Source organism: Polypterus senegalus, chromosome 1 (assembly GCF_016835505.1).
Source record: "Polypterus senegalus isolate Bchr_013 chromosome 1, ASM1683550v1, whole genome shotgun sequence".
Classification (NCBI taxonomy): Eukaryota; Metazoa; Chordata; class Cladistia; order Polypteriformes; family Polypteridae; genus Polypterus; species Polypterus senegalus.
The window spans coordinates 120776783-120795337 of record NC_053154.1 but is presented as its reverse complement, the minus strand read 5'-3'; positions in this window follow the sequence as shown (position 1 = coordinate 120795337).

Here is an 18555-nt window from a genome sequence, read left to right as displayed (position 1 = left end):
CCCTCCGACAGGAGGTGCGGCGCCGCGGGCTGTATGCGCGGCGAGGGGGGAGTCCAAGAGGACGCTGAATGGACATGGGCTGCTAAGTGCCCCGGGTCCTAGCGCCCTCCGCCCCAAGTTGGCTGTGGTCTCGCGCCGCACTATAGGGACGCAGGACGGGAAACAGGGCGCCTTCTTTTCCATAAGGAGTCTCAAACCGTCATGGCATCCCAGAGTGAACGGAAGAATAAGAGGCTGGGTGCCGATTCCTCCAATATGTTGGGACGCGGTGCTGGGTGCACGCGTCCAGGTGCTGGCCGCCCTCTGCGGGGGCAGAGGCAATCCCTGAAGCCGGCGGAGAGAGCGCAGGCGGTGCAGGCGATTCCATCGTTGAGAGGGACACGGAAGCCGCGGAGAGGGTGCCGAACAGGCAAGTGCCGGGGTGCCGATTGGAGGGGGGAACGCTGACCGTGTGTGGCACGGGAAGTGTGATTTGGCAGCGGTTTTGCCCCTGTCTTCTCTTTTGTAGGGACGGACCCCGGGCGAGCCGTAGGACCCCCTTCGTTGGGGACCTGCCCTCTGATGTCGGACCGTCTGCGGAAGGATCTCTCTGCTGGTGCGTGAATGCCGCCACGGCTGGAGGAGGCTGCAAGGGAGCGAGTGGCTCCGACCAAAGGGGCGCGGAGGCCTCGGAGAGGGTGCCGAACGAGGAGGCCCCGGGGTGCCGGTAAGAGGGTGGAGCACAACCTGTGCGAGGCGCAGGGGAGCACCAAGTGGTGTTGCTCAGGCCGTGTCTCCGGCCCTGTCCCTGCTTGGAGTGCGGGGCCGGACCCCGGCTATCCTGGAGTTGGACCCGCTTCGGGGCTGTGCTGCCCTCGTGGGACAGGCCGCTCTTTTCCCCGAGTGGTCTTCACTGGCTGTGGGGCAGTGTCAGGGATGCCAGGGGCCATGACCCTGCCGGGACGTCATGAGGGAACGGATGTGGGTCTGTGCCCACCCTGGATCACGTGGGGATTGCTCTGGGGGCCACGGGTACAGGGCATGGAAGCTCCACCCCCACATGAAGTGCTGGGGGGAAGACTTTGGACGTTACCCGGAGAGCTGCCGGGAGGACAGCCGGCACTTCCGCCACGCTGGGGCGTGGCCAAGGGAGGAATGCTGGGAACACCTGGTGCTCATCCATGTACTGAATAAAAGGGGCCGTCTCCATTCATTCGAGACTGGAGTCGGGTGGAAGAAGGACAAGGCAGAGAGGAGTGTGGAGGCGGCCCGAAGAAAGGCATTGTGGCCAGGACTTTGACTTTGGGGTTTGTTTTTGTGCACTAATTTGGGGTCTTAGTGACCATTACTGGGGTCTGTGTGACCAGTGAATATTTGTAAATATTGTAAATAAACGTGTTTGTGGGTGACATGAATGTGTCTGCCTGTCTGTGTCCGGGTCAACTTCCACAATGTACAACAAAGATATTTCAATGTTCCTTAAAAGTTTTAAAGAATCAGCGTTCTAAGGTTACAGATGGCTTAACATCTATTACAGAGCTGATTTTGTGGCGATTGGTTACTTGGAGAAAGAAAAGGAAGGACAGGAATTGGGTGTTAGTACATTTGAAAGAGACAGTACTGCTGCCATATATTATTTCATCGAAGGTCGCACATAGAAGAACACATACAAAGCAAAGCATGTAACGTGCTACTTTAGTTACGATGGTATTTGAGAAACTAGTAAATTAAACAATTTAAAGATGAAGTTTATGATGTTTTACTTTAATGATAAAATAAACTAAGTGATTAAATTTCAAGATTAAAGTTAACATTTCAAGCTTTTTTCCCACTCTGTGCCTATTTTTTTGTCTTTTCTCTGTACCCTGAAAAGCTTTCATATGACACTCAGACGGTGGGCTAAGACTTGCCTTTTCACTACAACTTTGATATCAGACAGCTTCTTTTTTAGCTTTAAAGCTTGAGCTTCCGAGTTTCTCCAACACTCTATGTCACTCCATCAAATTCCTTTTGTTGTTTATACCACTGTTAAAGCCAACAAATAGTATGTTTTTCCTTGCCTCCACTTGGTATTGAAATTCTTCTCTTTTCCCCTGTGCTTTTGCCATTGCCTTTTTTGTAGAATGCTGATCTTAAGGGCTATTTATATTGATTTTCATATTCAAAGAGGCGTAATTCTGTGAGGAGTTTGAGAGTGTCAGCAGGAGCGTGCACATGCGTTACTTTTCACGTTGACCGGGATTTGTTTAGTGGAAGAACATGGAAGTTGGCGAACGCACAGATTTATGCATCTGGATATTTTTGTGCATACACACATCTGCTTTTGTCCGTACGCCATGTTTTAGTGTGAATTCTACGCACGGTGTTATGCATGAGGCCCCTGATTTCACACATGAGGGACCACCCTCTACCACCCTCCTGTGGTGGATTAGTTATTTTTAAAAGTAGGAGCCAGTATTGTAAGCATTGTTTTCTTTTTTTTTTTTTTGTTTCAGGCTTTGTGGAGTTCTTGCTTTGTCTTTTAATTCTGAGAATTGGATTGTACTTGTTTGTCTTAGGTCTTCTCTTCATACAAGCACCTTTAGCTTTTTTATGTTTTCTTCTTCTTTTTTGTGCCTCCATTTGCTTTCTTATAATAAAGTCATAATCTATAAAGATTGTTTTGGACTTGTCTGTTCAAGTCAGATGGTGATGGTAATCCTCTCTCTTGAAGGACATTTTGTATATTTTTGAAACTATTAAAATGTTTTGAACTCTTATAGTCAGCTTCCCATTTGTAGGCGTGCTCAGCCGAAAGCCTACCGGTAGTAATTTGGGCTGGGTGCCTGGGGTAAGGCAATATCTGGGTAGGTCAGTAAAGTTTTGTAATACTTTTTGTAGGCCTCACACCCCTTTTCACCATTTTTGCGACTCCGCACGCAAAAGATTCAGTAGTTAGCATCTCCTGAATAATTTTAATCTTCATCTTATCTGAGTAGTGCCAGGGAGCCAACAAATTATTTCTTGAATAGCCCAAAATAACAAAAGGAATGGCTTTTAAAAATATTTGGGGTTTTTAGAGGTCAATGAATATGGTGGACATTTATTTTTGGATCTGAAACATTTTCATTATGGTAACAAAATAATTACTTTCTCCCACAGCAGCGTTTTGTTTTTATTCTAGATGTTTCCATCTTGTGTTCATTGTTGCCTCTGTTGGTAGGCAGTTTTGTTTCAAGTTTGAAATGCTTGACATCACAGGGTTGGTATCAGACACCTCCTAGTTTGTCCAAGTTTGTGGATGCAACCTACAAATCCTGGCATTATTTTCTTTAAATTTTGAATTGAATTCTGTTTATAAACTTTTTTCCATCCCTTTAGCCATGTTCTTCAGCTTAGACTTGTCTTTTTTAATATCAACTGCAATTTCTGTGTCACGTACTGGGCTCTGTCACTTCATTCCTACCCTTCTGGTTTTGACCTTGGATAGTTTATTTTACAATAACCATTTCCTGTACTTTCAGTACACATGTCTTGTCGTATTTTCTAACATGTTCTGATCCAATAGGTGACTTCATAAAAGATTTCTATATGGAGACAGCCATAAGCACAAATTTCTGTATATTTGGAGTGTTTGCCCATAATATTATTTTTTATTGAGCTTCTGTAAAAAGGTAAATTTCCCTTTGGAGACAAATAAAATGCTATCTATCTATCAATGTGTTTGTCATTTAGAAGTCATTTGGTGGGGCTCTGTCAGTGCTCCTTCTGTTCCTTCTTGCACAAAACAGCACAAATACCAGTTCTGCTTCTGAGTTGATTTCCTTCTATAGCCCTGTCCAGCTCTCCTCGTGTAACGGCCCATCTCCTGATATCTTCTCCATGCTCTTGAGACTGTGCTGGGAGACATAGTGAACCTTCTTGCAATGGCATGTATGAATGTGACACCCTGGAGGAGCTGGACTACCTGTGCAACCTGAGTTGTCTGCAGGTACTGCCTCATGCTACCAGTTGTCTCAAGGACACTAGCAAAATGCAAATCTAGAGAAGAATGAGTCAGAAAGTATAAGAACAGAGTAAGTGGCTGTGGCCACCACCTGCAAAGCCATCCCCCTTTTCTGGGGTTGTCTTTCTATTGGTTTTCCAGTGCACCTGTTGCCACTTTAATTTGCACCAAAGCAGGGGAAGCTGATTCACAATGGCTTATGCTTCCTAATTGGACAGATTAACGTCCCTGAAGCTTAACTGACTGTGATGATTAAGTGTTCTCTAAATACTTTTGAGCAGTGTATATCTATCTATCTATCTATCTATCTATCTATCTATCTATCTATCTATCTATCTATCTATCTATCTATCTATCTATCTATCTATCTATCTATCTAAGGATGAGATGACTTGCTAAGATGTGGACATTTGTCTAAAGAAGGTTGTTGTATTGGCCTTTAAACTGGATACCTGAATTTTAGACAGGCAAGATGTAAGAATACTCAATGAGCTTCCAAGCCCAGATACTGTATGTCTGCACTGACAATTTAATTGTATATAATTAAGCAACAGGAAAATTCAATATTGTGGGCTCTAAATAAACAACAAACAACTGTTATTATTTATAGCATCTTTCTATAGTGAAAGCTATCCCAAGGTGCTGTACCAGTTTAGCATTCAGTACATTTGTTTACACGTGTTATAAAATATCAGAGTACAGGAAGTCTAAGTGGCTTTCTCAGAGTCCCACAGTGAAGCAGAAGCATGGACTGAACTGGTATGCTTTAGGTTTAAAGTTCAATGCTTTATGCATAACACCCACTCATTGAAATGTAGCTGGTTTTGGAGTTGATTTTTGAGTTCAGAGCCTCACACAATTACGCCAGTGTTCACATTATGTGCTTCATTAGTTGTGATGATGAGCCAGTTTCCTTGGAGGCTTTTGTTGATTCAGGTGCAGCTGAGTGCATTATTAGTTCTAGGCCTGTATCTCAGGTGAACCGTGTTGAAATTTAACAACCATGGAGAATACTAATATTTGCCTTAAAGGGAGAACCAGCTATGGCTGGTTTTATTTTAAAATTGCACTAAAATCTTTACTTTGTTTATACTCTAGGTGCTTTCCTTTTTGCTAAATGATTTTCTCATCTGCTCAATTGTATTTTGTTATTCCTTGTTAAAAGATTTTCAATTTTAACTTACTTGGAAGTCTACGGTGAGAAGTCTTTGTTTGAAAACTGCTTTAGACTTAAGTACAAGAGGTGAACCTACTCTTCTGTAATATGTTGCCTCAAGAATATTCCAACATCCAAGATACTTTTTGCAAACAGAAGTCCTTACCTTAACCTCCTCACATACCATATAATCCGTTCATTTGTCTGTCTATCCATCCATTTTCTAACATGCTTACTCAGTTCAGGTTTGTTCTATTAATTTGCCTTCCTCCTCAGTGATTGTTTATATCCCTTGTCTGGCCCAAAAACTGAGGAGTACATCAGTAAGAACAAATCTAATACCTGTAGTTTTATTTGGTCTTCTAGTATTTCTATTGGGGTCTGTTTATTTTTCATGGGCAAGAAGGTTCCCTGCGGCCATGTGTCAGGTCTTTGAAAAAACACCATAACTACACAGAACAAGTACACTTTGTTCTTAAATCTTGCCTAGAGAATTCCCTATTACATTTACAAGAAATAGCATTGGTATACAGTAAAGTGAAACTATGGCAATGGGGTCAAAGCTCCACTTTCTCTTCTACATGAATTTATACATTTTAGCCATTCCTAAACACATTTTAACCACTTTTAAGGTGATGTCTCACTCTCTCGGTTGAAGTTTCTCCATTTGTGTGTGTGTTTGTGTTCCAAGATGTGTCTATGGACACAATAACTCAAAAAATAACCTGACACAGTTATTAGCATTGAAAAATGCTAGAGACCTATTGACTCTGAGAAGATCATTTGTTTTGATTTTGCTCTACAGAGACAATGCATTTTAACTTTTTCATACATTTATCTCCCAGCTGCATTACAGCTGATAAGGGTGAATATAATTTGCAGAAAGATGTTTCTTATGTTTAATTCCTCATAATAAAAATATTGACCTATAATATTTTCCTAAACTGTTAAATCACAGGTTTATTTAGAGAAAATCATATGCTGGTGTAGTGTATTTGTATGTCACTTGTATGTAAACGAGTTAAATTTATATTGATTTTAATTGACATTCCTGTTGTTGGTAATTTCCAGTAGAATGTTACGGGTGGGATTTTAAAGGGGAAAATGGAAGTTCTTCTACAGGGCTTTTTTCCCCCTTTTATACTGAGAGAACACAATGAGAAATTGACACACTTTTTACAGTTTTTAAAAAACATAGTTAAGAATCACTTCTCAGCGTCTATGTGTCTTCAATCAATTTAATACTGCCGACGAGAGGCAGAAAAGGAGCCCTGAAAGAAGAGAGGGAAGACTGTGCCGAAGTTTTGGTATTGTTAGCTGATTAAGTATTTTTTTTACAGGTTTTCACAATGACCATACTGGGTTCTGATCAACCAGTTCAATGCTGAGACTGGGGAGTGAGAAAAATACACAGAGAGACTTGAGTACTTCTTTCACACAAATGACTTTGATAACCCAGAGAAGAAGAGGTCCATTTTACCAAGTGTGTACAGAGGCACAATGTACTCCTTACGCTTGCTGTTGGCTCCTCGTCTGTCAAGTGCTTCTCCATTTAAGGACATATTTGAGGATCTTCAGTGTCATTATAATGCTAAGCCACTGGAAATTGTACAACACTTCCATTTTGACAATTATAAACAACTGCCGAATCAAAAAGGCTCTGCTGAAAGCAGATGGGCTGTTTGTGCACTATGATTTTAAGAAGCCTGTCATATTGGTATGAATATGAGCCACATAGAGCATGATGGTGTGGAATTCACTAATTAGTTTTGCCTCACAGATGCTGTTAGCCACTGAACGCAACTATGCTCAGATAGATAAGGAGGCTCTTGCAGTTATTTTTGGTGTTCAAAAATTTCACTATTTCTTGCAGGGGCGTCAGTTTACAATTTGCACAGACAACAAGCCACTTCTCGGTCTCCTACATCATTCTAAACTTATTCCATAGATCGTGGCACCCCGTATGGTTCACTGGAGTCTCTTGTTGGTGCATACAATTATATGTTGTGTTACAGATTGCCCATATATGCAGCATTCTCTTTAGGTCCTGCTCTTGGAATCAGAGCCTAATGCACCTATTCACACTAACCAAATTACTGTACTTACTCAGAAGGATCTAGTTCTGTCTTGTGTCCTACACCGGCTTTTGCATGGCTGGTCCCATAAAGTCCCTGGTAGTGATTTCACACATTTTTGCCAATAGATGTAATGAACTACCAGCTCACATGGGTTGTGTTTCACGGGCTGTGTTGTAATACCTTTTCTGGCACAGGAGGATATGCTTAAACTACTTCATGACTCCCATCCTGGCATAGTTCACATGAAGGCTCTGGCCAGGAATGGATGGACAAATGAATAACGCTGTAAAGACTTGTACAACATGCCAACAGTCACGGCATGCATCATCAAGGGAACTAGTACACTCCTGGGAATGGCAAGGTAAGGCTTGGTCTTGGATCCACATTGATTTTGCTTGACCATTTCAAAGAAAGGTCTTCTTTGTTTTGGTGGACTCCCATTTCACGTTGCTGACGGTGTCTCTTCTACACTCTATGTTTGCTAATGCTACCATCAACACTTTGCACCTTATCTTTTCTACACACTAATTGCCAGATATTGTCTCAGACAATAATTTACATTTACATCTGTTGTATTCAAAAAATTCCCAGAAAGAAAATGGGATATGGCATGTGGTAACAGTCTCCTATCATCTGTCCTCAAATTTACAATCAGAGCAGAAGGTACTGACAACAAAGGAATCTCTACAGAGAATCATAGCTGGTAACTAGCAAACATACTTTTACTAGCTCAGCTTGCCACACCCAACTCTTCCACAGGGAGGAGCCCTCACTGCACTTGATCACCTTCACCTTCCTGGATGACATGCATACGAAGCTAGGTGAACTAGCATGAAAGCATGGAGTGTGTTTCAGCAATTTTGACCCTTAGAGGCAGTATATAAACATAATTTTGTAGACCAGGGGTGTTCAACTCCATTCCTAGAGGTCCGCAGTGACTGCAGTTTTTCATTCTAACCCTTTTCCTAATCAGCGAGCAGTTTTCACTACTAATTAACTCCTTTTCCTTTCATTTTAATAGCCCTGTTTTTAAGGATTTAGTCCTCTGAATTGACTCATTTCTTCATTAAATGGCAGCCAAACAGAAATGAGATGTGAAACAAGCCAACAGATGCTGAGCTAAATTGGAACATCAAACTCTAGCTAATTTCACTCCAACCAGTTTCTTAATGAGAAGCCAGTTCTTGCTGTTAATTAAAGCCATTATTGAATATCATGACTTGTTGCTGCTCTCATTCTGCCACAGCAGGCTGTTAATTTTTAGTTTTTCCTTAGACCACCATCAAGATGTTTTGGTGACCTGAGCAAACCAACATGACTGAGACCTTCACCTTTCTTTATTTTCAGGTTAGCTGGTCATGTGGCGGCTTGTTTTGTGTCTCATTATTGATTGGCTGCTCATTAAGGATAAAGAAACAACTAAGAGGTCTGAGTCACGTCAATTAATACTAAGGCAAAACATGTTAATCAGCAGGAAAAACGGCTCACTAATTAAGAAGATGGTTTGAATGAAAACCTACAGCCACTGTGACCCACCAGGACCGGAGTTGGAAACCCCTGTTGTAGGAGAACAACAGTGGATACCAGCACTAGTGCAAGAGGCAACTGGCCTTGTGTCTTACTGTGTGCATACAGAAGATGGACACATTTGCCATCACCACGTTGATCAGCTTCAAGATCAGATGATGAATCTACTAGAGCTAATGATAGAGTAGTGACACCAGCCACAGGAACTAGTAAATCTGTGCTTGTTCAGACCTCACAACCTGTGGTTTCACTAAGGCCCCATAGTGCTCTGGTTAGGCCAGGATGTTACGAAAATATTTAATACTGGGGGAAAGGGGTGTATTTGTATGTCCCTTAATAAGTTAAACTGATATTGATCCTATTGTTGGTAATTTCCAGTAGAACGTTAGAGGGTGTGATTTTAAAGGGGGAAAAGGAAGTTCTTCAAAATAGGTTTTATTCCTGACATACTGATAGAGCACAATGAGAAATTGACACACGTTTTACAGTTATTAAAAAACTAGTTAAGAATCACTTCTCAACATCTATGCATCTTCAATCAATTTTACAGCTAGACAAATCATTTTTTTATTCTTTTCTTTTTTTTATAAACCTGAATTTAATGGTGCATGTAATGTCATCAATATCCATGAGAGGATCAGTAAAAGATGTCATTTAACACAGCCAAAATACACTGGTAATATCTTGTTATGCTTTGTGAATTTGCTAACACACATTCCATTTCTCATTTGTCAATAGCATCTTTAGAGAATTTTGCCACTGTTTACAGTGGACATATTGTAATTTGCTCTGCATTATAATTACAATATTAGACACAAAAGGGAATTGTTATGTAGATTTAGAGCAAAAGCTTTTTTGCCAAATTTGAAAACTGCTTATGTCATAAAATTCTGCTTCTATTTTCAGTATACAAGAATTCTAAACAAGAACTGATAATGGATCTTGCTGAAGTACATGCTGTTTCCACCTCTGTGAGGCATTTGCAGAGATTTATTAGCCTCACAGACTGTACAACAATGTAGGCATTGCCCAATTTGTTAAGCTTTCTGTGGCACAAAGCATCCTGTAAAAGAACTGACTTAACTAAGATGCTGAGGGCCAGCTACTGCTGCACCGCCTGCATTTCAAAATGATGCTAAATCGAATGGCTGAACTATTCTGCAACTCTGCTGTTAGCCATCATTAAGTCAGCTTACTTTCTGAACTTCTTTTGATTAAACAGAAATGCTAATCAACAATTGGCTGACATGTTTACAGAACTTCTTAAAGGTGTAACTGCAAGCTGAACCTTCTTACCTGAAAGTGAACTCTGATCCAAAAACAAATGCTACATCATCCCCTGAAAAACTAATTGCATGTGTCTCTTGAGATTTAGGAAGCTCATCCATTCTCTTTAGGTCTGAAAGATTTTCTTGCTGTGAGGGGAAGTCACAAACAAGGCAAGATATGAAACCTCCAATGAAAGCCACAAAGCAACCCACAATCTTCACTTGTCTCTCCAAATAAAGCAAAACCCCAGACAACCATCTTCCAACTACTACCTGAAGGCTTTAGTCTACACAGGAATAAAAATGGCTTCAAAATATAAAAAAACCAGAATGTATTAGGGTAACCATAATCCTCAGGCAAGTGTTTTTATAAATGAGGAATTATTTAAAAAAGGACAAACAAATATTAACTTAAGAAAATTAAAGGGCAAAATGGATCTGTCCAAACTTAGAAATCCAATTACACAAGCAGAAAGTCCACAAAACCAGAAGATCAAAAGAAGAAAATACATCTCAAAAACTCCAGCCCTGGTTGGAACACAACACTCCTCTCTTTAGACCTTTGGGTGCTGGATACTCTGAAATCATTCTGGACATTTTGATGGAATCACAAGTTCTAAAATGTACCTTTCCAAGCTTAAGACCTGTTTCAGTGACCAAATCTAGAAACAAAGACATGGCAGGTAGGGTATATTCTTTTATTCAGGGGCAGAAGGTCACACACCAGAAATCCTGAGCAGCAATCTCAGAAATTCCCAGATTTTCAAAATTCAAAAAAGAAGGTCAAAAGGTACTTAAAATGTAGAACACCTGAAGGAAAGTGGCCTTTGTAAGGGCACATGGGATACAAATTTAAAGAAACCCTTCTCCATGTTCCTCCTTGTCTCCCTCGCTCCGCCTGTACCACATAGCTTCTGCACCATAAAAGTTCCATGGCAATCAGAAAGCAAACAGCAGAAAGAAGGGAAGCTCTAACCCATTCCTGACAGAAGATAGGTAGATTCTGGAGAATGAGCTCATGACAACTCCGCACATACAGGAGAAGTCCTAGCCTATTTCTGACACACATTCTGTGTATTTTCCCTCAAATATTTGGTGTTATGATGTGGAGGTTATTCCGAAGTGAAATTCACAGTATCCTCCACACTGGCTACGGAGCAGGCCATGCCTTTAGGCTCTTCACTGGCTGACCCAGCAGAGGCACAATTCCCAAGGGTGAGGAGGGGGTGGCTTCAGGGGGAACAGACCCTCAAAAAGGGAAATGGGTCACAACAATTAATAAACTAATATTATAGCAAATGTCCCCAACAGAGAAAGGGTAACCATCAACCTTTGGCTGTATATAAGGGGGAAGGCAACACATCTTTATAAAAATAAAAGATTTAATTTCCAAAAGCTCTGAGGCAAAGAATCGCTCTGCAGAGTGCAAAAAAGGCATAAAGGATATGTCCACAGGGCAATTTGAAAAGCAAACAAAGTGCCAATACAGTAATCCAGTTAGAGTAGTCAAAAGCAAAAGAAAAAGGTCTAAATGCTGTAATCATAAATGGAAAATACAAGAGAATGTACCAAAAACAAGCATATAAGACAATGAACCACATTAGACCGGTGTGTCTCCTCAGCCTGGTTCAAACATGAAGACATAATAAATATATATAAAAATTAAACAAAGAATACATAAAAAAGGAACCTGAAAAAAGAAGACATAACATAAATGATCAGTACAATTAAACATGATGACTCAAGGGCACAATAGTGTCTCCTAGCTTATTTTTATATTATTACTATTCTTTTTAGCAGAGAAATTACATTAAATGTGTAATCTACAGATAATACAATTTAGATTTAAAAAATCTCCTGAAGTCCATCCAGCTCAGGATCCTAAGCACAAGTTTATAGTGTTGCACAACTGCCATATAGACCATTGTTAGAGGAATAAACCCATTAAACATGTTTAAGGCTCAGAATTACTGATGTGAAAATTTAATTATGATAATGAAAACACATAGTTACTTCATTACTATCTTCATAATATTAAACGTGTTAGGAGTAGGTTTGGAAATGCTTTACCCATCATTATATATTTACAAACCATAACAAACATCATATTTTCAATACTAAGTTTTTTTCTGTTTTGTTGTGATTTATGGAAGCAGTACCTCAATTATAAAAGAGTTCCAAAATCCTTCAGTCTTTTGTGGTGTAGGTATGTGATAAAAAATGGCGACAGACTGGAAAAAATGCCAAAGGGTAGCATTAAGTAGTTTGGTGGATTGTGTTATAGGATATGTTATACTAAAGCTCAGACTCCTTTGTTGACTAAGAGAAGATTTCATAGTCCCAGTGGCTCTGTTTAATTTCACTTGCAGGTCGGCTACAGATACCACCTGGGTAAATCCCGACTGTCTTTGCCTTTGTAAAAAATGTTTTTGATTTAAAGAATGCAGCATCAGCAGCATGCAAAAGCAAGGAATAAGTGATTGAGAAAAATTAAGAATCTCAATTTCAGTACATTCATAGCTCTTTAAATATTTTCATTGTAGCAGGAAGAACAGCCATCCATCCATCCATTATCCAACCCACTATATCCTAACTACAGGGTCACGGGGGTCTGCTGGAGCCAATCCCAGCCAACACAGGGCGCAAGGCAGGAAACAAACCCCGGGCAGGGCGCCAGCCCACCGCAGTATATGATACCATTATACTCATTTCTTGTCCCATACATCTTATAACATAATGAATATGTCATTTTCATGATATACAAATATACAAGGTGCGCTTTGTGTCCAAATTCCACCTGTAATGTCTAACATTTTTGATGAAACATCCACTCAAAGGCAAGTTCTAGCAAGGACTCTGAGAAGTGAAAGAAAACACTCAACACTCATGTTCTGAATGTAGTTTTAGTTATCCTCAGAAATTTAAGGAAGTCTGCAATTTGTCTATATGTATAGACCAATAAGCTCTATAACATATGGGCAGCTAAGCAACTTACAACGGTATGATTTTAAAATCACCTCTAAATGGTAGTCAGCTAAGTGGCTTATATGCATTGTCACACACATGTTCTTGGTGAGTCTCTTATGGAAGTTGATTTTATGAGTGCACAGAGGAAGATAATGAATGTTACATGACTATTGACCAGATTTCTGCTTCTGCCCTTAGAATGGAAGAGAGCACCTAAAAAGAAGACAAACAATTTCACTTCACATTTTCTCCAACCCCACCTCTTCCAGAATCAGTCTGGACAATACTGGAGAAACAGGAAGTTGTAGTAGAAAAAACTTTCTTCTATTTTCAAAGAAAGCAGTAATGAAGCCTAGATGAGAATGCAGAACATTTCTTTATTTGCACAGAGCATACACAAATGTCTTAGTCCATTGAGTGAGCAATCAATTTAACAATTCATTACCTTTAATACTTTTTTAACCATTATCTAATCTAATACATACCTACATCACAAAATTTGACTCTTAATATGCAGAGCTTTATTATTCCATCCAATCAACTAGTGCCACCAGCATTTTCTAACATCTGTTGACTCCCATTTAACTGAACATCCTCTTGTTATTACGGGTGTTTTGTGGATTGTCCTATTCCATTAGTTTCTCCTCGCTTTCTAGAGGGGTGTTGGTTACTTATATACCTCATTCTAACTTTGGAAAATCAAGCTGGTGGGTACTCTAAGATGAAGCAGACCTAAAGTGCCTACGCTTTAGTTAACCCTTGAATTACCTACAGTGTTTTTCCTTATGTTTAATTCATTCTGTTATGTCTTCATTTATATATATAAATATGTAAGAGGCAGAAAGCATTGATAAAAAGCTGGGGTAATTCCCCATATGTGGGACGGTCCAAGTAGTCTGATCAGACTGATATACAATGGTCAAAAATGTAATAAATCAACATTTGACAAACAAACAATGTTCCACAGTATTTTTACGGATGCATGGCAGGAAGTGAAGTCAGCAGAGGAAATTGAATTGATCTTGAGGGACAGAGATAATGACATAATCTGGAGCCAGAAATGAGGCCATTGGTAATGGACCAGAAGTGAAGTCATCAGGTTACAACGGAAGTGACACCAGTTGAAGAGGACAAGGAAATGGAGTCATCTACAAGAGCCAGAACGGACGTTTTCCTGGTGGATCTCCAAAAGATGCATTCTTTAGTCCTCTGTTTTTCTGCTGAAAAAGGGAGAAAGGCATTAGTACTTCGTTCCAAACCCCTATTTTTTGTTCTTTCACTCTCTGGTGGGCCAGTTGGCTGCACCCTTTTCTCGTGTGTGTGACAATATATATATACACTATATATGCAGTATATATATATATATATATATATATATATATATATATATATACTGTATATATATAAATTCTTGTAAAAAATTGTAAAAGATTATTATATACATATTAACTAAAAATTCCATAAAATCTGCATCATTTGAAAGACCAGCATACTGGCAGATGATATATTCATATATTTTTTCAAGATTTTTTTTCTTCCCAGCTGTGTTTTTTCAACCCTGGGACACCAACATTTAAAGGTATCTTTGTCATTCCTCTTACAGGGTGGATATAAATAAGAATGGAAAAGTGATTACTCTTTAAATATACTTCTTCACTGAAAATCATGGTGATTGTAACTTCCTGAATTTCAAACGGAAGAAAGTAATTATTAAATTCTGGGAGCATAGCCAGAGAAAGAGTGATTAAGGCATCGGTTGGAACAAAATTCTTTTCTCCTACTTGGTCACTTTTATTTTATTGTGTTAATTTTTAATTTAAGTAAACTTTTTAATAAATGTTATTTCTGTTTGCATAACTACTGGAGGGGAAATGCAACACATATTGTTGAGATGTTTTTTATACAGTAACTATAGTTATGACTGCATTCATCCATTTATTCTTCAAACCAGCCAATCCAGGGCAAGGTTGGGGGTAAGTTGAGGCCTATCACAACAAGCATTCAGAGCAAGGCAGGAACACTCCCTCAAGACAGGCCATCAACCTATCACAGGATGAACACACACACCCATTAAGGGACCAATATAGAATCACCAATCTGACTAACCTGCATGTCTTTAGACTGTGGGATGAACCTGGAGCACCCAGGGGAAACTAGAGGAGAACTAGTGGAGGACATGTCAGCTCCCCACAAGGAACACCTATGGCTTCAACCCTAGTCTCTTTGTTGTGAGACCGTATAATTGTGTCACACCATTGTAACTATGCATCTTTAAATACAATTTGCATTTTTGCAGACCAAGTAGTGTGTATTTTTAAAGATCATTTTACATCCATCCATCTATCCATCCACTTTCATAATCCTAATGTAAGGTAATGTGGCCCCTGAGCCTATCCCAGTAAAACTGGGGCACAACACTAATGGATGAACTAAATAGGGGCAATACTTGGCCAGGATGCCTTATGATTTCTGTCCTGATTGGGGTGCCTGAAAGTTACAGGAACTGGCAAAAAGAGGATAACAGGGGACAGTTCACCCCACCACTATAATAGGTAGCAGTATCCCTCAGTCCCAGTTTTTATACCTTCAGGGCTTAATGGAAGTTGGAGTCCAGGAATGCAGCCCTGTAGGGGTCCCTGGCAGATAAGAAAGCCAAGGAGGTCCTAACCTGGCAGTGCCCTATCTCATGACCCAGAAGTACTTCCAATTGGCCACGTCACATCACCAGAAGTGATCTCAGGTCCAACATAAAAGGAGCCCACTTTCATAGCTCGACGAGTCCGTGCTGGGAGGAAGGAAAGCAACACTTGCCTTGTAGGGGTAAGTGTGGGAATAATAGGGAGAACAATAGAGATGGGAAGAGACAATCTGTTTATTGTTTCCTTTTTATTTGTGTAAAAAAACCCTCTGATTCAAACTGTTTTGTGCATTTGTGTTTGGGGTTTGGAGTTCAGAGACACTCCCTAGCTTTTACACCAATTTAATGCAGAAATGTCATGACTCTTTCATAATATGAATGTATATGCTGCTAAGATATTAGTGTAGATGTCATAACACTTTACAAAAATGCTGTGATGTTGCAGTTCAGGTTAAGAAATGCAATAATGCACCAGTAATGCTAACATGCAGCCAAACAAGTAATTTTACTTGGCTGTGTTCTGTTGGATTAAGCATATCTAACAAGTTTTTTTTTTATTACTGTAGCTTGCAAAGACCTGTGCAGCTTCAAATATTTAAACAAGAGAAAAAGACAAACTAAAATCACCAGCCTACTCGAGGATATAGGCACTCCATGGCTGGATTCAGCAGCAGTAAACTCAAAGCAAGATGTGCACGAAGAGATCCATTAAAGGGAAAGCACAGAGCCTGTCAAAATTTGATATTTCAGATAAACTGATATAAAACACAGATGGACCATGCAGTCTGCAAAGCTGTTAGTCTGTCTGTACAAATAAAAACAGCACCAAAACTGTGATTTGTTTTATATTGTATGCCATTTTAGTGGGATCTGTTGTGGACATGATGTGCTGAAGTACAAAGAAACACACAATTAAACTACACAGTCAAGAAATTAAATACTTCTTTCTGCAAAACTATTTCTCATTCCTGTACCATATTTCTCTGTTACTTACAAATTATGGTCATAGAAAAAAATTACACTGCAATGCAGTGTACTGCGTAAGTATTAGAGCTGTTTTAAATAAAATAAGAAAATAAGCGCAGGACTGACTGATTAAGAGATACCCAGTAGCTTTGGCTCCTTAATGAACAGAACTGACATTTATACAAATATACAAATGTGATATATTTATTTTTAAGACTTAAAAATATTCATAAATTAAATCACCTTGCCATTTGGAGGCATTTTCATGCAACTTTCCAGTATATGCCCTTTTTTAAATCCCTTATTTCACACTTTATTAAAAAGGAAATTCTGTGAATGTATGTAAAATGATAATTTTCCATTATTATTGGCTTCTAATGTAAAAGTATAAAGGTCAGTTCATTTTTTCTTAGCCCATCACAATTCTCAGCCAGCAAAATTATGTGCATAATTACCATGCTATTAACCGAACAGACCTTACCATGACTTTATACACTTAAAAAGAATATAATCATTAAAATGTTGTTCGTGGTTCCTTAATTTCTTGTTTTCTCTTGTAAAAATAGATAGATAGATAGATAGATAGATAGATAGATAGATAGATAGATAGATAGATAGATAGATAGATAGATAGAGACTGCTCAAAACATTTAGAGAACACTCAATCATCACAATCTAACACCAAGTCAGTTAAGCTTCAGGGATAACAATCTATCCAGTTAGGACACATAAGCCATTATGAATCAACTTCACCTGCTTTGGTGCAAATAAAAGTGACTACAGGTGTACTGGAGTGGCAATAGGAAGACAATCCCAAAAACGGGAATGGTTTTGCAGGTGGTGGCCATAGCCAGCTGCTCTCTTCTTATTCTTACTGATTCTTCTCGAGTTTTGTATTTTGATAGTGTCCTTGAGACAACTGGTAGCATGATGCAGACAGGTTGCACAGGTAGTTCAGCTCCTCCAGGATGGTACATCCCTACTTGCTACCACAAGTAGGTTCACTGTGTCTCCCATCACAGTCTCAAGAGCATGGAGAAGATATCAGGAGATGGGCCATTACATAAGTAGAGCAGGGCATGGCCATAGAAGGGAATCAACTCAGCAGCAGGACTGGTGTCTGTGCTCTTTTGTGCAAGAAGGAACAGGATGACTTTGATATCCAGTGTGACGTTGAATTCAGTTCTCAAAGGGTTGATGATTTTGGTCTCTACTGATCGTTGTTACATCATTTTGTTCTCTACACAGTATTACTCAGTAAAGATTTCCTAATTGAATATTTTATTCATTGAGATCTGATGTGTGATTTAAGCGTTCCCTTAATTTTTTTGATAAGTGATACATATATATATATCGTCACACACATGTGCATGGGAGGCAGCTAAAGGGCTTGAATGAGGGCAATTCCAAATCAGACCAGGATGTGGTAGAGTGCACTAATTCTTTTTCTTTTCTTGCTTTCCTGCAGACCATTCACGGGAAATTCCACCTGGCCCTGTTGACATCACTTCCGGGTATGAACCTATAGATGAAGACCATTCCGGTTCCAGCCCCATTGATGTCATGTCCGGGCTGAAGCCTATGGTTGAAGACCCTTACGATCCCGGCCCCTTTGACGTCACTTCCTCTCCTGACCTTTAAAAGCCTCCACCTTTCCCCTATTCCCTCAGTTCTGTTTTGGACTCCTGTTTGTGCACATCAGTGCTATCATTTATTTGCAATTTGCAACCTGGAAAATAATATACAGGTGGCTGCCCCAAACCTTGCTATGGCTCTTTGTGGAGTTTGTGACAATATATAAAAGATTCAGAAAGTTATTTTTGCCCATCATTGTACACTGAATAACCCATAATGACAAATACTTGTGTTCAGAAAGGTCTGCAAATTTATTACAAATCAAAAGTCAAACTGCCTGCTTCATATAAGTATTCAGACTCTTCATTCAGTACTTTGCAGAAGCTTCTTTGCCAGCAAATACAGCTTCAAGTCTT